The following is a 27,760-nucleotide window of genomic DNA, read 5'->3' on the forward strand; positions in this document are numbered from 1 at the left end:
GTCACCGAAATTACAGCCATCCGCAATTCGGCGAATTTCAACGATGAACTGTTGAATGGGCTCACCTTCCAACTGGCAGCGATTGATGAACCGGAAGCTCTGCGTTATCTCATGGCGCCTAGGGTCGAAGTAGTCATCCAAAACTTTGACTGCTTCCTCATACGTCAGCGAGTTAGGCTTCCTCGGTGCAACCTGTCCAGAGAGCACTTGCACGGTGCGCGTACTTAATGCAGCTACCAGCAACGCCCTCTTCTTTCCTGAGTCACTGACGCCAGCTGCCTCGAAATAAGCTTCTGTCTTCGTGATGTAGGCCTTCCAGTCACAATGGTCGTCGTACTCTGGCAGCTGGTGATGAACCATGGTCGGTATACTCGCGGCCGCTGTTTCCATTGTTTCCAACTTGACTACTTGGCTTACTTCATCCTTCACATCGAGGGTTCTATCTGGCCTCGTCGCCACTGTTACATAGTTACGGCACACGTGGCGTGTGTGCCGAATAAGACAGCACTCAGTTGGAAGGTTGGAACATGAACGTTTATTGCTTCCGTCTGGGAGCGTATATATACGAAAATGAAAGGGGGAAGGGAGGGCAATGGAAACGATAGCAGAAGAAACCGCACGCGCCGCCAGGGATTGCGAGGCAGTTTGATTGTGACTGCCATCATTATACAACAAAATGTCACCATCACCTCCATCGTCCAGACATTATTGAGCACCAGACTAATGATGCACTGCGGCGACTTACCGAGGATACGCTAACACCTTTTTGCGCGCTTAGATATCCATCCGGACGACAGCCTTACTAGTTTAAAACTAACATGTACGGCGGGCCTTCTCTTGATAGGACGTATGCTTCGGAGTTGAGCAAACGGCCTTGAGAAATTGCTCACCTCGCCGTGACATTTTCGCTATAGGCTTCTTAATGGATTCTACATGGCAAAACACTGCGTCTATGAGAAAACGTGTCTCGCGTTCTATGAATATCGTAGCAAGCCTGTCGGACTATAATGCTGTTCGTCAATACTGATAATTAGGTTGGATCACTATTGTTGCTTGCCATCGGCAATTTGCATTCTCGCTTTCAGTGTGAAATTACAAAAGACAAACCGCACTCACGTGCGATGTTACGGAATATGTAGGTCACCGGCAATTTTAGTACATAACGACTTCGTTCCGTGTGCTGGTTTCATTGGTTAACCGCAGCGAGTACCAACTGTCCATACTGTCACGTTGTACTGACGCTGAAGAACTACAGTGGCACAACGCATGTCGCAACTTTAACTCTTTATTGGCGAACCTGCGCCCAGCAAAAGCAAGTAACATCACAATGATAGGGCTGAGCATACTTGTTGATCGCCGGAGTCTGAAGTGGATATGAGACGCGTCGGATATTTATACATCACTCAGTGAGCCTTCCTGTGCAAACGACAGTGCTTTGCGTACATTCTAGAATGTGCTCCACTATTCTCGTCATGCGCGCGATCTGATTACACAACGCTTGGCAGCAATGTAAACATCAGATGGAACTAGCGCTAACATTCGAGAAACATCCGATTCAGAAAGGTGTGTATTGAGCTGAGCAAAAACTTTGTTTGTTATCCGGTCAAAGACGGTCACCAGAAAAGATAAATAAGTACGCGTAGCAATACGATGGTGCACGAAGCTACATTCTATTACCGGCGCGCATGTGTGCCTGCGGCAACCGCGCTTCCGCGACTTCTCTCGCTTGCACATTGTCCACCGCTTCTTTCACATCCTTGTTTTTGTGCTTCCGGCATTTGTGTAGAGAGGGCTCCGCTGTTTACAGACTCTTCACCTCGAAGCCGAGCGCCGCAACACGACGAACCCTGCAAACATACGGTATTTGAATGCAAGAGCCGAATAAGTGAGAGGGACAAGTGAACTGCCAAAGGAAAGTACTGCGGATTAACGGACATGCCATTCAGCAGAAGGTCCTGCGGTGAAAAAGTGAGAGCTCGGAGGCACAGCGTGCAGGATTTGTTAGTCTTTATGGCCGTTGGCGCTGCTGTCAAGAGGTGAACAAATAGAGAAAGAAATTCAACAAGAAGCGACACTCAGCAAAAACTGGCAACAGTGAATAAGTCACGCCAGTAATAATGCCGTCCGTTGGCTGCCGCAAGCATCGAAAAAAAAGAATGTGAAACAATTAAGGTTAATTGACATTGTTTTTATTGCGATAGCAATTATATGGACACTTCAACCGGATTTCTGCCGTCGGCGTCGCCGTCGCCGTCGGCGTCGCCGTCGCCGTGAGGTTCCGTATAGATAAAATCTTCGCCGCGCGCCGTATGCCCCAGAGGCAGCGTGCGGGGACGCGCGCTATCACGGAGAGCGAACGCACTCAATCTCCCACGCGCAAGCAAGAAAGCGGAAAGCCAGCGCCGGAGGGAGCAGGGGGGGGGGGGGGGGGGGCACTTCTCTGCCAACAACCGCGGTCGTCGCTCGTCCGCACAGTCTCTTATCTCTCCCACGCGCAAGCAAGGAAGCGGGAAGCCCGCGCCGGAAGAAGCGGGGGGGGGGGGGGGGGGGCGCACTTCTACGCTGCCAACAACCGCGCTCGTCGTTCGTTCGACCGCACCGTCTCTTATCTCCACACGGCTCTGACCTTTATGCGCATTCGCCGCTCAGTTTCCCTTGAAGCGATAGACCGCGCGTACCTTCGCCCCCTGCTGCGGCGCCTATATCCGCTCGCTGCCAGCGTTTTGACGGTCGTTGTCTGCAGTCATTCAGTGTGATCTATTCATGTTTGTTTGTGCGCGCTCACACCACGCTTCTTCAATCAGTTAGTAATAGTCGGGCCACATTTTCCAACGCACGCTACACATGCAATGCTGCCCGGGTCGGCAGTGCAGCGCTACAGGTGTGTCCCTTCGCACGCGCTGCCCACGGGAAGCGCTTCTCAGCAACACCACCGTTTCACACGCGCCTTCTCGTGGTCATCGAGTCTCTCTTCATGTCGGTCTACTTACGCCGCAGCACACCTGCTTACTTAATCAGCTCATGTTTACTACAATTCATATTGCTACCAAAGCCGCTCACCTTACTTCGTATGACATTGCTGTGTTGCTATCGCATTCATTGCTTCGCCCTTAGGGCGAAACTGTGACATTTTTTATCATTTCCCGCTAAAACTAAAACGATTTGGGTAATGATGAGCTTATATTGTGAGACTAATTTTTCTTGCGTTACCTAGCGACTGGTCAATGGTACGCCAGACGCGCCAGATGCGCCAGATGGATGCGTCATGCGCCAGAAAAACAACCAAAGCGAACGAGGCCCGGCTGTATACATCTGTGTGTTCGCCTGTTCGGCGACCCGTCTGTTCTTTTTGGATGTAACCTGGTTCGTTGGGCTCTCCGCGTATTATTGTGTTCCTTCTGCACTTCGACACGGCACCACTGCACTATTGGACAACGGTAAGGCGAGTAATTTTGTTTGACAGTGTGCGACGTGTTTAGGCTTACAACACGGAACTGAGACTTGTGACCCAGTTACAAAACGCAGCTCGGCCGACCTGGTGCAGTAAACTTGAGTTAAGGAATCGTACTGGGACATGTTTGCGACACTTCCTACGGGCCCCAACATTATTGTAACTTATATCGGTAGTTTTTGGGCACGCTCGCCTGTACCTGCCTTTGTGACGCAGTAAGCAATAAGCGGCTGGGCCATGTGACACCGTTAGTTTCGCGTGTACTGAATCTTACTAGGACAAGCTCGTGACGCCTTCTATGACCCACAACATTATTGTAATTATTTCGTTAATTTTTGGGATACTTTTGATTCACACTCGCCGCGCCTGGCGTTGTGACGCAGTTAGCTAAAAGCAGCTCGGCCGTGGTGACAAAGTTTGGCGTGTACTGAATCTTAGTGGGACACGTTCATGACGCTTATTATGGCCTCGCAAAAACATATACCAGCTTTTGGGTACTGACGTGCTTGTCGAAAACGCGACGAGCGATTGCCAAGAGTGATGAAACGGGAGTGTTGCTGGAGCCGACAGGGCGCGTAAAAGATAACGCCGAGGAGCTCAAAAACCAGGAACTTACAACTCGAAAATTCCGTCGTCTGAACGACTGGAAGCAGGCTTTGCACCCACGCATTTGTCTTGAGTGCGAGTAGAAGGCATTCTGCAAGAGTCTACCATGGTCTGGCTGGGAGACTGTGTTGTGGACATCTCTGTGTACGTAGCGTACCATCGCGTCGGCTAAGGCCAAGTTGTTTTGGAAACGCTCAGTCGCCCGTGTATTTTTGCTGTTACTCTGCAGGAACTAGTGCCCGGGAATGGGGGAATGCTGGGGAATCAGATGTTTTCTTCATATTTTATGGTATTATTTGGGATGAGTCGGGTACCTTTTCCGCCATGTAGGTCAAAGCGAATTGATTTTTTTTTGTAACGCCACCCATTCACCACTTTGTCACGTTTCGCCTCTGCACCCAGTATTCATGTGTTTAAATACCACAATGACAAATGCTTGTACTTTACTTCCGCAGAGGCCGCGCGGTGGAGCTTCATAAGGAAACTACTGCTGCTTACCTGGTGCTACCACGTTGGATTAGTGCACAAAAAGCCTGGAACGAACATTTATATAGAGCTAAATAAACGTTTCCTCATTTCACAAGGCGTCTTGCATCTACTTTATGAAATTGCACGTGGCATAGATTCGATGGAGGCTTGCAAAGATAGTTCGCAATCATTTTTAAATAATAAAACGATTCTAATAATAACGATAATAATAATAACGATAATAAACGATACTATTGTTACGCTGCGCGGCGGAGCCGAAGAAGTAGAAGGCTGAATGAAGGCAATCGATAGCATCGTCGATGTGTGGCCCATCTTACCCGCCACAGATTAAACCCATCTCACCCGCACCAACTTTGGTGGACGGTGCTAGGTAATCGCTCTGGACAACCTTCTTCACCGCACCCTCAGACGAAGCCGGCGCTTTGTCGGATACCACCTGAAGAAGACACGGACATGAACGATCCGCAAGCAGCTGGCGGCAGCCTTGACACAAACATGCAAGAGGATAGTGAGCGCCCCAGGCAAGTCATCTGCTGGATCCCTCAGAAAGAACTGCGCACCTTTTCCGGCAATGCTGATGAGGGTGTCGACGACTGGCTCAAGTATTATCAACGGGTAAGCGGTCACAATGGCTGGAACTCTACGGCGCGACTTGCTAACGTCGTTTTCTTTCTCACCGGAACCGCCCTTCTCTGGTTCGATAACAACGAGAGCACGATGACTACGTGGGAAAGGTTCGTTGAGGAAATCAAGTGCTGCTTCGGGGACTCACTTTCCAAAAAGAAAGAAAGCTGAGCATACGCTTGCGCGAAGAGCACAGTTGCCCGGAGAAACATGCACAACCTACATTGAAGAAGTATTGAAACTGTGCAGAATTGTGAACACGGGCATGTCCGGATGAAGATAAGGTTCGACATCTCCTGAAGGGCATCGCTAAAGATGTCTACAATTTTCTTATTTCAAAGGAAGACCTGCGTACCCCTTCAGATTTAAGACGTCGCTGCCGTGCTTTTGAGGTGCTGAAGACGCGACGAGTATTGCCGAAGTTTGGAAGACTTGAAAACGTGACCACTGTCGCAAGCATGGACATCTCTACCTCCAACCACATCGCCTTGTTAGTACGTCAACTCATTAAAGAAGAACTGGCTCACTTTCAAGCACAAAGTGGAGGAAGAGACGCCCCCCGGGAATACCAGCAATCCACGCTTGATGAACGCTGTCTTGCACAGCCGGTACTTTGCCAACTGCAAACAGACAGCGAAAATCGGCCCTCGCGTGATGAACGCGTCCGCGTCGACCCGGCGGAGTTCCGGCATCCTTCACTTAACTTCGAACGCCGCCAGGCTGCACCACCTCAACGCCTTTCTCCCCAATACAGCCAGCCTCAGACCCTATTTATGACAACCCTGTCTACCGGGAGCCACCAATTTGCTTTAGCTGCGGAATCCGTGGACATATCGCCAGGTATTGTCGCAGGCGGCAGCAGCAAGTGTCGGCCTTCCCCGATTATCAATCTGGAGGATGCTACAGGGCGCCGTGGGAGACCACTGTGCCTCTTCGACGACATCCACGTGAACATGTATTAGAGCACTGCACGGGCCTGATTTTTCGGCCCGAGCCCGGCCCGGGCCCGCTTTACGAGGCCCGAGCCCAGCCCGGGCCCGTAATACAAGGCCCGAGCCTGGCCCGGGCCCGGGCGTTCATCATGCACACGCCCGGCCTGTAAGAAAAAAATTCAATTTTTACTTACAGATTGTACCGTATCTGTCAGCCTCACCTTCTCGAGGTTTAATCAGCTGCAGTATATAAGCAATAAAAGGCCGAAATCTTTGTTTCTCCCACGGGAACATCAGTAATCCGGCCCATTGCCTGTGCTACTATTTTTATGGTGGTGCGCATGCACTTGCCTTGATTTGTACGATATGGTTCTATGATGTCATTTAGCATGCAAATATACAGGGCGTTTCACTTTAGCTGAACCAAATTTTTAAAGATTGCCTGTGGCAGAGAGCACAGTTGTGATCCTTGATCTAAACTACTCGATGAGGCGGCCATTACTTCCACGAGAAATCAAAACGCCTAATTGAAGAATTACCATAATTACGCTAATTAACGTTTTAGTTAATTATTTTACGGCACATCTTCAATCTACGAATTATAGCCGCCGAGTTCGCAAGGCGTATCCACTTGGAACGAATTCTCAGGACTAAACCAGTTTCGAGATAATAATTTTCAAAGTGTCCGACGAAATCAATCAAATCAAATTAATTTATTGTCCACTTTACACGCTGGACGGTCATTTTGGACTTAAAGCTACAAATGTAGCTTGAAGTGACCCATAAGAGCAGGCAAGGCAATAGTACAGCAAACAGTGTGCACACATGCACAATAATTCACACATATTTACAGCTCTCGCTGGAATTCCTTATAGACGAAATAGCTATGAACGGAAAGACAAAGAATATTTGCGTCACGGCAAGTTAACAGAATTGGAAAAAGTTTTAACAGAATGTATTTTAAACAGCACTACAATAACAATACTAGCTATACAAAACAACGCAACAACAGCTATAAACATAGCATGAGACTGAATTTTACAAGATCAACATTAGCTAAGAAAACGAAACAGGATTTACATTATATACTCAGAACCATACAGAAAGGCAGAATAATAATCACATCCGATACATTACAAGCGACCAAAGTGTCAGCTGAGTTCTTTCTTACTGAAATTACCACCATTTTTGTATCTGTTCAAAGTGAATGGTAGGTAATGTATTAACGACTGATGCTTATAGAGTGTTCTGAAATATGGAATTGACCATATCTCAGGATTTCTTCTGTTCGCATTAATGCGACGACGCTCTAAGGAGGCTAATTGTTTTATGTAGTTCCAAGCTCATTCTGACATGGATGGCCTAATAGATGGTCAAAACGCCTAATTGAATATTTAACATAATTACGCGAATTAACTTTTTTATTATTATTTTACGGCACATGTTTCAATCTACGAATTATAGCCGCTGAGTTTGCAAGGCGTATCCACTTGGAACGAATTCTCAGGACTGAACCAGTTTCGAGATATTACTTTTCAAAGTGTCCGACGAAATGCATGGGTGTTCCAGTTAACTTTTTGAGGAAAATGCTGTATTATGCATTGAAGCACAAAAGTAACTGTCCTTAGCGCTAAAATAAAGCCATAGTATCGACACTGGTAATAGTGCGATCGGAAAGGCGGTAACATGGAAATGGTTTGAGTAGTGGTTCTTTGTATAATTTATTTTTCCTTTCGCGGAAACAATGTTCGTTTTTGCGGAAAAGAAAGAAAGTTAGCGTAGCTTGCACTGGCGGCGCAATGCTAAAGAGACAGCGGAGATGATGGGCATCTAGCTAGTCCTGGCTTTTGGGCTAGACTAAGCACTACCAAGTCATCCTCAGCATATCCCGGAATTTATTATTATTTATTGATTATCGATTAGCTATTGATTAGGCTATCGATTGTCTATTGCAAGATATTGGCCACGTATTTGGAATAGGCTAAGCACTACCAAGTTATCCAAATTTGTTGATTATTGATCCATTATCGATTAGCTATTGAGTGGCTGTCGATTGGCTATCGTGGGTATTAAGCATGTATTTTGGCTAGGCTGAGCACTACCAAGTCATCCCCAGCATTTTCGGGAATTTATTGATTATTGATCCATCATCGACTAGCTATTAATGGGCTATCAATTGCCTATCGATAGTCAATTAGTCCCCACCATTCTTAGCTAGACTTATCCAGGCTCAGCTTCGCTAGTTCACAGGTTTATGTGCCATTGCTCTTGGACCCTTTCTGCACTGCTGCAAGGATGGGCCCACATTTTCGAATTCAGCGGACACAATAGACCCGGCTGAAACAGCTCCGCTGTTAAAAATGACAACTTCATCTGTTTTACTATTTTCTTTGATAAGATATAGTCATGTGATAAGATATACCGTCAAGAGAGCGGTGTGGATCTGAGAACAAACGGGGATAACCGATATTCTAGTTGACATTAAGCGGAAAAAGTGGAGCTGGGCCGGCCATGTAATGCGTAGGATGGATAACCGATGGACCATTAGAGCTACAGAATGGATACCAAGAGAAGGGAAGCGCAGTCCAGGACGGCAGAAAACTAGGTGGGGTGATGAAGTTAGGAAATTCGCACGTGCAAGTTGGAATCAGCTAGCGCAAGACAGGGTTAATTGGAGATCGCAGTGAGAGGCCTTCGTCCTGCAGTGGACATAAATATAGGCTGGTGATGATGATGACAGTAATCTTGCACGTGTCACTTCAGCTTGGCACAGAATGCACTGAGCCATGCAATGCATAACGGTCGCATGTGCTTGAAGGCCTACTTAGGCCCTTCAATGAGCGGGCCCGAGTCTGGCCCGGGCCCATGGCTTCAAGCCCGAGTCCGGCCCGGGCCTGCGGCCTCAAGCCCGAGCCCGGCCCGAGCCCACCGACAAGCGCTTCGGACGGCCCGGCCTGGCCCGCGGGCCGGGCCCGGCCCGGGCTTTCAGGCCTGCCGGGCTCGTGCAGTGCTCTACCATGTATCCCGGCGTGAGTCTCCGGCTTCCGACCGAAGTCTTACTCAACCTCCGACCGGCTTTCGCCGCTCGCCATCGCCTCGCCGTCGCTCACTTTCACCACCATCCCAGCTGGGAAACTAGCTGGTGCGACCGATGGAGGTGAGGTTGCGGGACGGTCACGTAGTCCTCCGCCTGTCGCCATGCTCAAAAACAAAGTGTGTGTCTGTGCTGATAGTTTAAATACTGATGCCTTGGTGGATACCGGTGCTACAGTTTCAGTAATGAGTGTTGCGTTTAAAGATCGTCTTGGACACAAGGTTATGTTCGCGTGGGATCGAAACACTCCTTTTGGTGGAGTTGGAGGTGAAACCCTGCGGCCCGTTGGTGTTTGCTCTGCTATAGTGAGTGTTGGTGGACAAGATTTTCCAACTGAATTCATTGTTTTGGAACACACCACTCACAACATCATCCTTGGGATTGACTTTCTTGGTGAATGTGGTGCATTGTTAGATTGTGGGGCTGGTGAAATTTCTCTTCGAAATCACGTGATAACACCATTACCAGAAGTATCTGACGTGGACAAGCAACAAGTCTTTTCAGTGTCCCATGATGTACTTTTACCGGCTCATACAGCGGCATTTGTTCCAGTGACTTCCACGCATGACCCTCCTCATCGCGGTCATGGTTTAATTGAGCCATACTTCCCTACCATGTTTAAGAACAATATTCTGGTTCCTCTACCGATTATAAAATGCTTAGATGGTCGTGCTCACGTGTGAACGGTGAACGCGTCTATGCAACAAGTTTTACTGCCGACTGGACTGTAGCGGGCCACCTTTGACTCAGAAGCGACTGTCAGTATTGCTGCCGTTGATGCTTCCCTTGACGCGAGCGCAGCTAAGCGTGTCTACACCTCGTAGTTTTACCACATGACGAACAAGTCGCTGTCCTCTTCAGAGCGGGAAAAATTGCAAAGGGTGCTCGTGCGCTCTGCGCCAGTATTCAATTTTGCGCAAGACGAGCGTCCAATTTCGCTTCCTAACTTGCGTACGCAGCACCGCATAAACACGGGCCAAGCGACGCCTATTTGCCAAAAGCCGTACCCGTTTCTCCTGCAGAACGAAAATTAATTGACGAGCAAGTTCAAGAAATGCAGCGGAAAGGTGTTGTCCAGGAGTCTTGCAGTCCCTGGGCAGCTCCAGTGATATAGTCAAGAAAAAGGACAATTCTTGGAGGTTCTGTGTTGATTATCGAAGACTTAACGCAGCCACCAAGAAGGAAGGATACCCTCTGCCACGCATCGACGATGCTATCGCTTGCCTTCATTCAGCCTACTACTTCGCCTCCGTTGACTTATGATCGGGATAATGGCAAATACCGATGCACCCGACGGATAACGAGAAAACTGCCTTTGTGACCCCTGACGGACTCTTCGAGTTTAATGTCATGCCTTTTGGCTTATGCAACGCGCCAGCAACTTTTGAGAGGTTTATGGACACAGTGCTACATGCCTTGAAATGGGAGATATGCATGTGCTATCTCGATGATGTAATCATTTTTGGCAAAACACTCGAGGAGCACAATCACCGACTTCGCATCGTACTGGATCGCATACAAAGCGCAGGAATGGATTTAAACTCCAAGAAGTGCCACTTCCGTGAGCGCCAGACTCTCGTGCTCGGTTTTCTCATCGTCAAAGATGGTATATGACCTGATCCTGAAAAGATATCTGCAGTGCGCGGTTTCAGCCAACCGAAGACAGCAAAAGACCTCCGAAGTTTCCTAGGGCTGTATTCGTATTTCCGCCGGTTTATTAAGAACTTCGCCCCACTTGCTCACCCACTCACGGGCCTTCTTCAGAAAGACAGTCCATACGTATGGACTACAGAGTGCGAGGACGCGTTCCGTCAGCTGAAGTACTTACTAACCTCTGGGCCAGTCTTGCGCCATTTCGATCCCGAGGTCAGGACTGAGTTACAAACTGATGCTAGCGGTGTGGGCGTTGGCGCCGTCCTCGTTCAACTTCACCATGGGCGCCAGCACGTCGTTGCGTACGCAAGTCGGACACTGACACGAGCGGAGCGAAATTACAATGTCATCGAATTGAAATGCCTGGCAGTAGTCTTCGCCATCCAGAAATTTCGGCCATATCTGAACGGTCGACATTTCAAGATAGTCACGGACCATCATTTCCTTTGTTGGCTTGTTGGACTGCGAGATCCTTCTGGACGACTGGCACGCTGGGTGTTACGCCTTCAAGAATACCAATTTTCTGTCGCCTACAAGAGCGGTCGGTGTCATACCGATGCCGACTGCTTGTCTCGTCTCCCGTCGCCACATACCAACGCTAACGACGATGACTTCGACGACTACCTTGCCAGCATTACCGAGTTTCCTGACGTCAGTACCTTTAAATATGAACAACATCGCGATCCTACACTGATACCCCTATTGGACGCTGCCCGCACGTCAGGTCAGAGCACACCGTTCACGCTGAGTGACGGCCTGCTTTATAAAAAGAATTACTCTGCTGAAGGCGCTTCGTTGCTCCTAGTCATTCCCGAACGTTTGCGTACTGCGATTCTTCGTGCCATGCATGACGACATCACGTCGTGTCACCTGGGCTTTTCCCAGACGCTTCATCAATTACGCCAGCGCTTTTATTGGCCGAAGCTTTGGAAGAGCACAAGACGGTACATTGTCAGTTGTCCAGGTTGCCAATGTCATAAGGAAGCCGGCGTCGCCTCCTGCAGGCTTTTTGCAACCAGTGAAACCCCCTACTTCACCATTTGAACAAGTTTGTATCGACATGCTCGGCCCCTTTCCCAAGAGCACTAACGGCCGTCGCTGGATTATTGTGTGCGTCGACTACTTGACACGCTATACTGAGACTACAGGGCTTACCTCTGCTACCGCCGCCGACGTGTCGTGCATTCTGCTCCATTCTGTCATCCTACACCACGGCGCTCCCCGTGTTGTTATAAGTGACCGCGGACGGCAATTAACCGCCGACGTTGTTCAAGATCTGCTGCGCCTTTGCGGTTCTACTTATCGGCATTCAACGCCATACCATCCACAAACCAATGGCCTGACCGGACGCATGAATCGTACTCTTACCAACATGTTGTCACTCTACGTCTCAGCTGATCACAGGAATTGAGATGCTGTGCCGCCCTTCGTCACGTACGCATACAATACAGCCAAGCAGGAAGTAAGCGGGTATGCGCCTTTCTATCTGTTGTACGCTCGCAGTCCCCAAACTTTCTTGGATACAGTTTTGCCGTTCACACTGAACGAAGACACATCTATTGCACAGATATTGTGTCGTGCCGAAGAAGCGCGTGGGCTTGCTTGCCTAAGAACCATCTCCTCGCAAGTTTCAACCGAGACACGCTATGACGCCCGGCATATTCCTGTCACTTTCGCTTCGGGCGATCACGTTTTACTGTGGACACCTGCACGCAAGAAAGGCTTGTATCGCAACTTTATCGCAACGTACAGCGGTCCATTCATGATACTCAACCGATTAAGTGACGTCAACTACGTCATAGCAAAACTGACCTCCAATAATCGCCGGTCGCGGAAGACACAAGTGGTTCATGTGGCCCGCCTGAAGCCCTACCATCATAGGGTTCCCGAGTCAAGCGCTACCAACCACGTAGTTCCTTAACTCGCTCGGCGAGCTTCGTCTGCGCCGGAGGAAGATGTTAGGCTGCGCGGCGGAGCCGAAGAAGAGGAGATGGAAGGAGTGCACGCGGTGTAGAGCTATGCCTGACTGCCTGCAATCTCGTCTCTACGCCCCCTCGATCATCTTGTAAATAAACCCGTCTCACCCGCAACACTATTGATAAAACGAAGAGCTCGCGGCCCTTTATACGAAAGGCCTCACGAGTTCAAGTGTTCCAAGCAACTGGAAGAATGCTACCATTTTACTAATTGATAAGGTGGGAGACGTTAAACAACTACAGAATTATAGGCCCATGAGCTTGCTTTCAGTATTGTATAAAATTTTCACCAAGATAATTTCTAATAGAATCAGGGCAACACGACCTCAGTCAACCAAGAGAACAGGCTGGCTTCAGGAAGGAATATTCTACTATGGATCGCGTTCATGTCATCAATCAGGTAATCGAGAAATCTGCGGAGTACAATCAACCTCTCTGCATGACTTTCATAGATTATGAAGAGGCATTTGACTCAGTAGAGATACCAGCAGTCACAGAGGCATTACGATATCAAGAAGTACAGGAGGCATATACGTGAATATCCTGGCAAATATCTACAAAGATTCCACAGCTACCTTGGCTCTCCACAAGAAAAGTAGAAATTTACTTATCAAGTAAGGAGTCACGCAAGGAGACGAAAGTTGTCCAATGCTGTTCACTGCATACTTAGAAGTATTCAAGCTCATAGACCGGGAAGACTTAGTAGTCTGGATCAACTGCGAATATCTCAGAATATCTCAGGTTTGCAGATGACATTGTCCTGTTCAGCAACAATGGGAACGAATTACATTGAAATGCATTGAAGCTCCAGTTGCTGTCGTGCTTCAATGCATAAAACGACGTTTTATTAAGAAAATCGCTAGACGCCTGTGCATTTATCTGCAAAGTTCGGGAATTAATTTCTCGAAACTGGTGTCGCCCTGAGAATTCCATCCAAGTGGATCCGCCTTGCAAACTCCAAGGTAGAATTGGTACATTGCAATTTGGGCCACAACGTAATTAGTTAAAACCCAACTGGTGAATTTTTGTTAATTAGTCGATTACGCACTTCAATCTTTTGTGCAAGTAATGTCCGCCTCTTTGAGTAGACGAGCTCAGGAACTAGAATTAAGCTATCTGCCACAGGCAAGCTTTAAAAACTGTTGTAAGTGTTCGCTGAAACTCCTGGTATGCACGATATTACTCGGCAGGGCAAAACCTTCCATATGAACGTGCATTGCCAAATTTCATTCGTTTCCAGCTTCTATTCCCAAATATTATTATTTATAGGGCACGGTGCCCACCGTTCACAACCTTGTCCATAAATTTGCACTTCTCTGACTTAGTTTTCTTGCTTTTTTTCCCACCTGAATTTCGGCTGGCTCCTCTGGTCGCTTCTGTGGAAAGAGCTGCCGATGAGTCTGCTGCCGCCGAGTTCGAGTCCTTTGCCCCAAGAGCACAACCCTACGCGAAAGCAGCACGGGAACAGGGATTCTAGTTTCATGCATAAGATTGTCCCTTGAAAAAAGCAAGCATGCAAAAATTTGCATTTATATTAGAGTTACATCCTGCTCGATGTGGCAAAAAATTGTCATGTCGTAGACACCTAGTCCAATAAAAATAAAAATCACGCCCTTGCCGAATGCGCGTGGGCTTCCAGCTCGTCAATATTGGTTCTCAGATATCTCATTAACCCCGCTCTTTGTTAGGTTGTTTAAGTCGAGCGTATGCAATATTGTCAAGAGCTGCACACTTTTCAGCACACTACAAAAAATGTGATATTCTAAACATTTCGTTGGCTTGTTTACTACGCAGTCTCCTACGGCATGAAAATAATGCTGCCTCGCGAGGAGATACGGCGACATGCAGAAAATATTACGTTTTCTGCAGTGTACTCGAGTAAAACAAATACTTACTTCTGGTATGTGAAAAAAATATGAAATATTCACTTTCCAAACGTCATTGCTGAGCGCTTGCAGCGAATGATATGATTGTGTCACGCAACAAAAGTTGTCTTCATTCGGAAGACGACGCAACGCTGCCTGTGATTTATTTCTCTTATGATCATGTCATCATAGCGATTCCAGGATGTTAACACAGTCAAAATCCACAAAATCTCAGGAGGATAACGCAGTCGCCGCGCGCCCTACGTTGTATGTGCGAGTGAAAGCGTGCGAGGAGAGCCGACTGATGGCGGCTCAATCTCACCCGCGCGAATAGGAGCAAGGCGGACAGGAAGCGCGTGTCTGGACAGGTCTTCCGCCACGCGCGAGGCTCCCAGGGAGGCATCGGGGGAAAGGAGGGAGGGGGGGGCGGCATTCTACTCCAGCTGCAACTGCGTATAGGCTCCGTACAGTGAACAGGCGGCGCTGCTGCGCAGCAGCGGTGGCGCGATGCTCAGCGTCGCATGTGGCGGGCGGCGCGAAACTGGGAAGGGGGGAAGACAGCGAGATTTCGGAACTACGTATACACGCCTCCGAAAGCCGCACGTATATCCGCGATCCGCCTTCTTTTTTTGTGCGTGTGTGTACGTGAAAGTACAAGCGTGGCCCTCTGTGATGTCACAAATAGTTTTTGCGGGGTTCAGGCCTATGAAAGGAATAGACGATTACTTTCACGGTGCAGCGTTAACCAGCGGAGACAAGCTCTACGCTGCTTCGCATGTTGCTTGTGTGAAAGAAGTGGACGGCGTGGACGTTCACGCGAAGTGCCGTTCGCAACAGGGAAAGCAAGTATACGACGTCATCCTTCACGTGAGTAAAGCTTACTGTTATACTAAAATTGAAGTCACTAAACTGGCACCCTGAAAACGTTGTAGTTGACCGATTTTTAATCGACGCCTCACTGTTGGCAATGCATGCCTCATTTCGCTCCGGCGCGTTGTGCGCCGCGGCTCATCATTTAATGCCCCTGTCACACTGTTACTTTAGATTGTCATACAGCTCGATCTGGACCGCGTGCAGCTACACGCTCACTCGTAGGCTGTCGTCAGCACAGTCATGTCGAGTGAGCTAAACGATTCGGATTGTTGGATCGTGTGGCAGTGACCATGCTATCCTCGTTGACTCGTTTGGGACCCAGTCGGAGCCACCTGCTGCGCTGATAAACGAGATTTATTAACTAGGCGATCTTAATTTACATGACGCGAATGTTCGTTTTTCATCATGTACAATGATCGAGGCTCATTAGGCCCCTTCACAAGATACGATTTCGCTTGCGAATTCCTTTCCTTGCATACGCACTTTGCTTTTACAATGATACATCGCAAATGTATATCACCAGAAAAATCGCACCATGTGAAACCGCGCCTCTCAAGCGCCAGCGGCCGAAACGAGGATCGTCGAATTAGTGCTCGCTAGCACAAAATAGGCTTCCTTGGCATAAAATATTACTCATCGCACATGCCAGTGCTATGCTGATCATACCGAATGCTAAGACAATGGCAAGCAGTCATCAAATCAGCAAAGTCGTGACAAATTTCTTTTAAATGTTCAGCAGCTGGCCATGGCCGCTGGCGTCGCACAACGAGCTGTGAAACGCGCATGTGTAGCACGCTTTACAGAACAAACCCTTCTCACAAATATCAAAGAAGCTGACTTACTTTACTCTCCTCACAGTTGCGATCCATTTCTTTCGCCGTTCGATCTCATAAGACTTGCCAGGAAACCTGTACAACTTTATCCCGGGCTGGCCTTCGTGGTTGTGACAGCCCTTTACGCAGCAGTATCGCCGGTTCCACTTGCCTTTTTTTTTCACCTCCGACGCTTGCCGATGAAGCGCATGCCATTTCACCGTCGCAAGACGTATAAAAAAAGAATAAGGAGGCAGGTGAACAAAGCAAAACGGCTTCAACCGTGGCCGAGACGAAATGTAGCGCGCGGGAAAGAATACTCATCGAGCCGGCCGAGCTGCGGCGCCCACTTCCCAACACTGTTGCGTCGCTGCGCCAGATGGCGCCAGAGCAGCCGCAAACTCGACTGTACGGAGCCTATGTGGCGGCTGAGCTACGATGGCTAGATGAGTAGGTGTGCCGACCGGCGTGACTGGAGCGTAGTTCACCGCTTCTCCGCGTCATGACACAAAATTGGCGCTGCGGTCAGTAGGACGGTTCCGCAGCGCGCGTCGTCTGCTACAGGGGGCTGGGGCGAGCAAAAAATAAAAATAAAGCCCGTATTGGAATAGTTGTATGTCGTCTGTTCGTGTCAGTTTCAAAGGTGAAGAGCTCCGGGTCTCTCGTACTGTTCGCAAGTTCCTAAGCGATGTGCAATGTTCCAGGTCGGAAAAATCACCAGCGAGATTAGCGGCGGCATTGCTCCACCAAAGAAGACCACCAAGGAGACTTACTGCTTCGCTCCGAACTGCAAGTCGGGCTCTAAATTTGTGAGAAAGACAACGGAAATGTTCGCCCCGGGCTCCTCAGTAGCTTGCTTAGTATCGGCGACGTTAATGAGCAAGCGGTACACCGAAAAGCGTACGTCGCTGAGCTCCTCGATCGACATTGGAAATTTGCAAGCCGCACACGAGGTGCTCAGCGCCTGCGTCATCGAGCACCACTGCGCTGCTACAGGGAAAAGAAAAGTGGCTCTAGGCTGATATTATATATAGCGCAGGCTATGTAGCAAGGAAGTTTCTGCAAAGAACAAAGTTCTCCGATTGTTCAGGGACATTACGTACTGAATTCAACAGAATGAGTACGTCAGGGCTGTTGCTCCCTTCTGAAGCACTAAAAAACTGGTAGCATCGCTCGAAGACGTCTTCAAGCTGTGCTTCAGTTTAAATGAGTTACGAAGGAACAGTATCGCCGAATTTGCATCCTTTCTGCAGCTAAATTCTCCTAATTTCATCACCTGTAAGCGGCACAAGAAAGAGATCACAAACGATGTTGTGAAGTTCTCTTTAATTACAGGCCTTTACTTTCTTGTCAAGGGCAAGAACATGGCACGCGAAAGCAACAGGGAGAAGAGGAATCACCTGAAGTGGAGGCGTGTGCTGTGAATAATGCTGCGGTGTGGTGGACCAACGTTGCGACCTTGCTGGCGCTAAGCTATTTATGTTGATGTGTTTGCTGACTCAAGTTATGAGAGCGTTTCTTGTATTTTAAATATATTCATGAATTCAGCCCAAGACGTATTTATTTTATTGCAACCAAACAGTGAACCATATGCACTTACCAACAGAATTCGTCTCGTACCAATTTAAATACCGTAACTGAAGCAGCAATAAACACAATAGCTGGATTTATCGAAATTGAAATATTAGAACTTATTAAATATCACGTAAACACGTTTTCATATACTGTATAAAACCACTGCAGTATTGTTTTATGCATGAAAAAATGCCTCTACGTATTTAATGCAATGGGCTGGAGCGCCCCGTTTATACCAATAATTGCGACCAATCGCCAAGCTAGAACATTAACTTCAGCATATCGTGTCTTCTGACAAAATCCCCATTGTGGCTATGCCTACGCTGCTCAAAACGGCATTGAATAATGCGTACTTCAAAGCTAGAGCAGAGGCAGCGATACTATCAACCACGCTGCTCGTCTACACAGCGCAGCCGACATTGCGCGCAGCTCAGCCGTTATACTGTCCGCAGCGCCACTTTTGCGTCATGATGCGGAGAAGTGGTGAACTACGCTCGGTTGGCACACCTACCCATCTAGCCACCGTAGCTGAGCGCAGTCGCGCGGCCTTATCTGAAGAGCGATCTCCGTAGCGGGCAGAGTCTAGGTGCACCAGCGGCTCGTAGCTTCCTGCGTGCTGTGTGTTTTCGGCGCTCAGTTTTCGTTGCAGTGATAGAGGTCACTTCGCTCGCTGCTGCTGCCGCATTTCCTCACGCCAGCGCATTGACAGCGAGTGCCCGGGGTCATCAAATGTGATGTGTTCATGTCTACTGTGCGCGCTGACACCATGCTTGTTAATTTAGTTAGCAAGCGAATGTTTACAAGTTGACACGGCCGATAAAAATAGTATCCTTATTTCGTATGGCTCTCTGATAATTTGATGTCGCAATTGATGCTTCGTCTTTCGGGCGAAACTACGACGTTTTTGTAATCCTACTGACCCTGTGGACTTCCATTCGAAGCTTGAAGGTGCCACGCGCTAATGATCTAAAATTGAACACAAAATTCTGGGATTGTACATGCCAAATAAAGCCAGCATATGATTATGAGGCATGGCGTAGTGGGGGACGTCGGATTAGTTTTGAGCCCCTGGTGTATTTTATGGTTCATCCTATGCACGGTACACGGGTGTTCTTGCATTTCGCCCCCATCGAAATGTGGCCGCCGTGGTCGTGATTCAATTCCGCGCCCTCGTGCTTAGCAGCGCAACACCAAAGCGATTACGTCACAACGGTGGGTACCTACTGATCTATTACCTCACTGTTAGCGCACATGACACAGAAACTTCAGAAACACAGGACACAGGAAGAAGTTAAGAAAAACGCAGCGAGTGATGCAACGAAAAATGACAGCCGTGGCTTTAATGGACAGGAAGACAACGGTGCGGACTAGAGAACAAACTGAGTACCCGGCATTCGAGTCGGGATTAAGAAGCAGAAATAGAGTTGGATAGGCCATGTTATGTGTTTGGCAGATTTCAATTAGAGTTACTGAATGGGTGTCAAGAAAAGGAAGGCGTAGTCGTGGACGACGGAGAACAAGGAGGTATGACGAAATTAGGACACTTGCAGGCACAAGATAGTGTCAGCTGGCGCAAGACAGGAATAATTAGAAATCTGTTGCAATAAATTAGGTTGATGATGATGACTACAAAGATGACGTCTACTGAGAACGTACTTGGGGAAAATGTTACTCTAATTTTAACCAAACTGCACACTAAACATTTTCACACCCTTAAGGGTGTTAAAAAGGGTGTTTTCCGCATTTACACCCCGGTGCACACCCTTTTAGCACCCATTTTGTTAAAAACACCCTATCATATGGGTGTATACGGCACATAAGGTGTGAAGTTGCTCAAAGAGGGGTGTTAAATCGACGTCTGAAGGGTGTTGAACACAAGGATGCATGCATAAATCTGGCCATAAGAACGCGCATACGTCCGCGCAATGAGCCATGTGTCTATGTATGTCATTTTTTCTAAGATACTGATGTTACTGGCATGACGGGCACTCCAAAACGTATTACCTTGAAAAGTAGACACATTCACTTGCAATTTCATGAAATATCATTAGATTTAGTTCTCACTGTGATACTACAGTGCAATTAGACACTTTTAATACAAACTGCAGTAATTGAATGAAAACGCGCAAGCAACTTGCAAAATTTTGCAGGAATTTAGCGGTGCCCTTAACAGCTCAACAAAAAGTTGCGAACCCCGGTGAGATGTCTTTTTAAACGATTCAAGGTAGTAATTAGACACGCAAGCATAAAAATTACGCTAATTCACTTGTCAACCAACCAAGTCAGACAATCCTGCTTACGTAATTGACGCCCATCATCGATATAGTTGATAAATGGTTCTTTGAATGCCAAGAACTGATGCCGCTAATTGCTTCAGTGTAATGAATTCCGGACTATGCAAATATGGAAAACCGAAACATGTACTGCGGAAGAGCTCAACTGTGACTCCTTTGGCAGACACCACAAGTGATGTGAATGCTTGCGCCTCACACGTGGCACGACCAATAATGTAGCGCTACTATCGAGCCACGATCTCGCTGAAACTTTATGCTGTGACCTGGCATGGTCTCCTTGAGCGGACGCAGCTGGTATTTTGATCGTACCTGTAGAAGCGCGCTGATCGGCTCACTCACGGTCAAGATTACTGCGACGCACTGAAAGTCATGCAGCCCAGACATCGTTAAAAAAAAAGAAAAAGAAACGTAACGCTCGACACGAAACGTATTCGCCACTCCCAGCTCACCGGTACAGCTAGAGACCACAACGAAGTGGCAGCAAGCACGCGGCCACGCCAGCAAGCAAAGCTGTGAGAATAAAGGGGCAACGGCAGATAATTTTTATAGTTCGACTGAGTTCGGCGCAGCGCGATTTACGGGCTGCGCCCTCCCGACTGAAAAGCGACCGGAACTGACGCTACGACGCTTTCCCGTTGCCTAGACAACCCGGCGCGCGGCAGGGTGGGAAGGCGGAAGCTGCTACGTCACCTCAGTGACTCTTGCTTCAAAAGATGCGTTGTCTCTTTTTTGTCTGTGTCCGCGTCTCGCGCTCTGGGAAATAATTTTAAACGTGTGATTGGTTTTATGTGCGGTCTAATCAGAGACGTGGTCCGTGCGTTGTGTATTAATCGCGCCCCACCTCAACTAAAAGCCTTGGCACGCGCTGGAAGATGGATCCACGGAAGCCGATACGAGCAGTTGCAACGTGCCCGGTGTCGGCGGTCGGTATACTACTGTCAGTATGGAAAGTTTCAGGCAAGTGTCCGTTCATTTGGTGTTTCTTTATTTGTTTACGTGTTATTGTTGGCTGTAGAAGTATCTCATTGTGATCCGATAGCATATTTCACTAATGTAAGCGCAAAAGCAGTTGCACGCAGTACTACGGCAAAATGGCTACCTCGATTGCCCCCGTGTGACTAGCAAGATGGCTACCTCGATCGCCCCCGTGTGACTAGCAAGATGGCTACCTCGATTGCCCCCGTGTGACTAACGTTTCTGTGGGCACGTCGGGCGTGGTGCGCCTGCATAATCGCCGCTTTGTTTCTGAGCGCTTGAACTATCGGAAATGTGGTGTTCTTGCGAGTTCAGCGCGGCTTATAACATGGTCGTTCGTTTTGTGTCGAGTAGAAAAAGAAGTGACGACTGGCTTCGCCTTTCGCAAGTACCGGCGCAATATTGGCTCTCCCTCGCGCGCCCGCGTACTGCTGCTGCTTGCCGGACGCCTTCTTCAGCGTGTTTTGGGATATCTTTCTCTCTCCGTTTGTGTGTGTGTGGTGTGTGTTCGCGCGCGCGTACGTGTTTTGTAAGCGCTTTACGTGTGCGTGCGTGCGTCCGTGCGTTTTTCTGAGCGCTGTGTATGTGCGTTCGTGCATATTTTTGAGTGTTTTGTATGTGTGCGTGCGCGCGCGCGTGTGCTTGTATGCGGGTCTCTATGTGCTTGCGCGTGCGTGCGTTCGTGCGTGCGTGTTTTGTGAGTGCTATGTATGTGCGTGCGCGCGCGCGCGTACGTGTTTTGTGAGTTTTCTGCGGGGGCGCGCGTGCTTGTGTGTGTGTGTGTGTGTGTGTGTGTGTGTGTGTATTGAATAAAGTCGGTAGTATTACACGCAATAAACCTCTTCAAAATTGGTGCAGCGGCTGTCCCCGCCCTGAAAACCGAATTTGGTGTCGAGCCACTCTGGAATATATGGAGGCGCCGGAGAACCAGTGGAAGGTGTAAGTTTCCTCCTTTTTCCCCCCTCTACCCTGATGAATCCACTTCCTTGATTGTTATTGTGAAATAAACGTTTCATCAACAGCATAAATACATGAATCAGAAATCCGGAAAGTGTGTTTCACGATTACACTAATTTCTATCGTGAAACGTGTACCTTGGGTTAGCCCACATTTCCTTGAAGTGGGCAACTGCTTATGAGGCGGCGGCGAGCGAAATGCTGCCGCCCTTTTCGCCCGCACAAAAAATGTTTTGCCTACAAATGCAAAAACGCCCGTGTCTCGTGCATTGGGGGCACGTTGAAAAACCCCTAGGGGTCAGGATCAATCCAGAGTCACCCGCTATCCCGTGCCCTTTAATCAAATTGTCGTTTTGACACGTAACACTCCCCAATTAAAGGAGACAACGGCTTCAATTGTGAATAGCTGGTTATTTGCGATATTGCGCATATAGCAATTGGTTTAAGCAGCTTTTACTGAAGATATGAAGTGCTAAGATTCGCCGCGGGCCACCAGACGGCGATGCCTGTCGGCACCATGCTAAATCCTGCGGTGTTCGACTCGCGTTCGTTTGCGATGCGTTGATTGCTACGCGTCGATTGCAATGCTTAGTTCATTTCTCGCCTTGCTGCCGCTTTCGTTGCAGTCTTTTCTTATTGTGAGTGGGTTTTTTGCATCTATGTGTGCACTCGTCTGTCTAAAGAAACTTTGAACAGGTCGCGAAACAGCGATTTCCCAGAGACGCGGAAAGAAACGGCTCATCTCATTACCCAGCGCGTCCGCAGACCCCGAACGTATTGCGGATTGGGACAAGAACATAAGAGGCAGGTCGCCGGGCAAATGGGGAGACTCGCGTCGTCTCTTGCCTGAAGTCCGCCCATGTCTCAGCATGGTCCGGCACAGTCTCGAAGTGCAGCGCACCAAGCGGCCGGCGGCGGCAGGCATCACACTCGGTGCTACCGCGACACCCGCTCTCGGCATACTAGTATGTGTCTTTTAGGTACTATAGTCGGGCCGTTTGTCGGCCTCGTGCGCGCCATTTCAGTGAAGTTTGCGTTTGCGTTGTGTGTTTACTTTGACAAGATGCCAGGCGGGAAGTGCAAGTTTCAGCCTGTGTGGCTGCAACATACGGACTATCGTCACTGGGTGAGACCGGAACCAAGCGATCCTTATCGAGCAATGTGCGCATTATGTCAGAAGACGGTCGACATTGCAACGATAGGGGAATCTGCCTTGAAGAGCCACAAGAAAGGCGAAAGGCGACGAAGTTTCCGTCGAACAGCCAAAGAAAAAGAAGCGGAGATAACAGCTCTTGAAAGAGAAATTAATGCGAAAATAGGGCTCCTTTCCTAAGTCATGTGAGGAAATAAAATTACGCTAACACTCCTTGAATTCTGCCTTTTTGCATCCTTGAAATCCTTGAAATGTCCTTGAATTTCCAGCCAAATATTGTGTACGAACCCTGTTTAGGTCTCTCTGGGGTGGTTCTCATGCCCTTCGAAAATTGTCCTCTATAGCTCAATTATAATTCGTAAAAATGGAATTTATAAGGCATGCCCTCAGACTCGAGAATGTGTTTGATTGAGCTGTAGGTTTAATTGAGAAGGTTGCAGTGAGTCCAATAAATTTTTTTAATGCTTTCTCTGTAGGAGTGTCAAAGTGTAAAAAAAAGCGTATGTGTGTGTGTAAATTGCTTAAAGCGAGTCATGTGGTGCAGGTGTGCGTGTGTGTGTGTAAGACCGCTCCTCGAAAGAGCAGGACTTGTGTAAAGTGACTTGTTGAACAACAATTTGCAAATGTGGTGAACATGGTTTAAATAATGGATTTGAGACCTGCAAGGAGTTGCGACATTCTAACGCATTCCTCTTAACATTTACCACGGATTTGCCACTGAATTGTACAACTCTCTGGTGCTGTTTGGCCAGAAAAGGCAAGGAAACAATAATTAATCAAATTTGCTTCATTCACACTATTTATAGCCAACATAGTAGCCCAAGTCACTAGTGTGATCGAGTATATATTTGCAACGTGGCACTAAGATTACTCATTACATTCAACTTAGCCGCTTTCATAGCTGGTAATAAACTTAGTGAGCACTAAAAGAAATATTAAACAATAGAAATACCGCGGGCACAGCACTGGCAACAGTGTATGAGCAGGCAAACGTATATGTGTGTGGAAATTTCAATGCAATGAACTTTCACTACAACATCTGTGGTATGAGGCTTTTTTTTTTCTCAGTAAGCTGTACCGAGTCCATACTTTGATTTTTCTCTTGCCAACCAAAATCACCTTTATTGCCAGTGATCTTGTCTCGTTCCGGTAGCATTTTTTATGTGAAACTAAAAATGTCATTTCTTGCAGGTCATCCAGATGACAGCCTCACAATTCGCAGCCTTTGTGCTCTCCATCAGAAACCCATCAGGGGCAAGCCACTTATGTTTGCCTTCAGACAAGACAACATTGTAAGTAGATATAGGCGTGTAGTCGAATATTCTGAAACAAGTTTCCATTTAATACTGTGAGGCTCCTTTGATAGCCTTAGGTTCATATTTTGTGCAGTTGTGTGTATGCAGTTTTTAGATATTGCCGATGGCACAGTGCACATTGCAGATATGACGACTATGAAGTACATACTTGCAATTTCATCATTGCCTTTCATAATGTTTTTCTTTTGTGCAAGGATATTCAGAGATTGGGGCATTTCAGCATCATATTCTGTATTCTGCATTCAGTGCTCATTTCAAGTTACCCTCCGCCTACCAATTTATTTGCGGGAAAAGAGTATTTGTTTACCCTCTGCAATGCGATTCTTATTTGCTCATTGCGTCAAACTCCTCTACCTTTAATTATTATATATTTATCACAACCTCAAAATTTCGGCTGTTATTGTTTTGAAAACAGTATCAAAATCAAAATATGCTAGATTGCTATCAAGACTGCAAGGGAATTGATGAAATTGTAAGAAACCGTGGCTTCTTATGGTAGTTGAAAACCTCTTTTCAGCAAACCATGTGCCTATTTCATTTACTGAGCTGCTCATGAAATTCGCAAGCATGTTTGATTTAACACAGTCGTTACAGGAGAAGAGAAAAAAAAGATTAACAGGAGCACTTTTGATGAGGATGAAATGCTTTTAAATATTCTCCAGGTGGCATAATGTACATTTAGGAGAGAGAGTGACCTGGAATCGGAGAGGGTGGGGCAGGGAGCCAATTTGCAGCCATTGTGACTCATGCATGTAGTGGCAACACAGGGTGAGAAATAGTTGTGGCACTGCGGTCTAGTAAATAGGTCAGAACTTACATAAACTCCCCCACAGTGAGGGGGAAACGTAGGATATGTTGTCCAATAAAGATGGTGCTTTTAGGAGACGGCAGGAAATTTTAGGCTCTAGTTGAGCGGCTACAATATGAAGGACCACGTAAATTGTAGGAAGCCAACATAAACTGAGTAGAAGGACATATGTCACTGTTCAGGGCACGAAGTAGAAATTCGGAGCATCAGGAAGGATTGTAAGTATAAATAAGGGAATAGTACTTGTCAGCGAATTGCCTAGCTAACAAGGGCAAAAAGTAGTTGGCAGGACGTTCTATATTTTCCAGGGAAATGTGCTGAAACACTGATTCTTACTCAGTCAGTAAAGAAATATACAACAATAAATAAAAATTACGTATACAGAAAAGGCCTTATAGACTGCAGTGGAGAGTTGGATATTGTTGAGCTAGATGCAAGTACTGCTTTGCTACTGTAATGCAGGGCAGGTGAGAATGCAGTTGGGGGTTTCGTCATTTTCGTCTGTTGTGCACTCTCTCTGTACAATAGTGCTCTTCGTCTCGGAGTGTATAAATGTTGCATTCAAAACAATTCTCATGCCTTGAGCACAGCAGTCTTATTGTCTTCTCCCATGAAGTCTTCTGCTGCAGTGCTTCTGAAGTGTAATGCACAACTACATTGCAGATTTTATATTGTGAGTTTTATATTGCGGTCACATCCATGCGCCTGGAGAAATGCCCATTGCTAAGAGATGTCGTTGGTAGAGTCTACATTTTATGCTCTTATTTTCCATAGTGAAAAGGCTACTGTATAATCATTTTTGCTTCTATGCCATTTTGTATTTACGATGACTTAGTGATCGCGGTTTCTAAACTTGAAAACTGGAAATTTTGTCCAATTGAGCTGTGCCTTGTGTTCGGTCACAATAATTAGGGGTGTTGTTTTCAGAACCTTGTTGCCTTATCAAATTCCCCACAGTATAGGATCGTAATGAAATGTAGAGTCAACTCTCATGATTCTGTTATTTTGCTAATGCAGGAAGCAGGATTCCAGCACAGCCATCTCCTGCACTTATGGTCAAGATGCTCAGACAATGGAGTCCCTGTTCCTTGTGGTTAACCGTGAACAGTATTCTCGCTTTTATGAAAGCTAAAGGTGATTTCCTGCATAAATTAGGATTTTGCAGCTCAAATGTATACACTTTATTTTAATTTGAAGCAACTTATATATGCTGTTTAATACTTTTATACTGTTTGATACAATCATTTCTTGTTGAAAAATATTAAGCATGATGTTTAACATTTATTTATGCATTACTGGCTGATGCATGATGGCCTGTGTTTAAAAAATGTGAACTCACACATTTGAAGCTTCATTCAGTAACCAGAGTATGGCTGATTTAATAAACATTATTTGCTCATTTATGTACAAGTCCTAATCTTCCATTATCGCACCAAGTACAAATAATTTAGAAATTGGCAATGTATCATCCGCATGTGGCCAGTAGAGTACCTTAATGAACAGTGGTTTGTTTTTATAAGGCCGCCATTGATACGGCACTTCGCACCTAAACAGTAATAAATCTGGCATATTTAGGCTGTCTTACAGTAGAAAAAAAACATTTTCAAGCAACATATTTTATAACAGACCATGCATTGCCTTCGCAATACAAAATTTAAGGAAACCAGAATTGTAATCGGAAAATCTGCTACACAGCATTTTTAGCTCAGAGAACTCTATTTACATTTGAAAAAAAAATGATTTAGGTGGGAAAAAATTTTCTTGCTCAAGGAATCTTGTTGAGGAGCGAAAATTCATCGTGATGCTCCTGGATCAAACCTTATTTAAAGCATGTTCATGTGTGAAACATACAGGGTTTCAGTATATCAAAAGTGTGCGCCAGTCAAGCTTTATATCGACTTTCCAAATCAGCTTTTCACAATGATTTGCCATGACATTGGTGTACAAAATAACAGGGTGTGTTTATTGTGTGCATGCTCTACTTCCCTAATTGACCTTTGCAATATACTATATATTTTGTTCAAGGCCACCAAAACTAGAATTTTTGTACCTGAAATTTAATATTGAAAATTTATTCCTTTAAGTGGCACCAAACAGGCTGTTTTATCGTTACCATATATACAGGTTGTTTCAGTTAAATTAAGCTAAACATTAAATAAATGCAAATGCTACGTAGCTGGACAGAACTAAAGTAATGTTGTTCGCCGTCGCTTGGAGATACTCAGACTATTTTTTGTACTCGGCCTAATTCGATAATTAGACCTAATTATTTATTCAACTTCTCAATAGATGAAAAATGTCAATGAGT

The 27,760-nt window shown here is 46.9% G+C and overlaps 1 long non-coding RNA gene across 1 annotated transcript; it reads left to right on the forward strand.

Moving 5' to 3' along the window:
- The first annotated feature begins 22,053 nt into the window (after nucleotides 1-22,053).
- On the forward strand, nucleotides 22,054-27,328 carry LOC125940262 (uncharacterized). The gene is made up of 3 exons (XR_007463487.1): nucleotides 22,054-22,158; nucleotides 24,520-24,620; nucleotides 26,470-27,328. It is a non-coding gene; the product is annotated as an uncharacterized LOC125940262 (long non-coding RNA).
- Nucleotides 27,329-27,760: the final 432 nt, after the last annotated feature.

The sequence above is a fragment of the Dermacentor silvarum genome, chromosome 9, assembly GCF_013339745.2.
Source record: "Dermacentor silvarum isolate Dsil-2018 chromosome 9, BIME_Dsil_1.4, whole genome shotgun sequence".
In the NCBI taxonomy this organism is placed as follows: Eukaryota; Metazoa; Arthropoda; class Arachnida; order Ixodida; family Ixodidae; genus Dermacentor; species Dermacentor silvarum.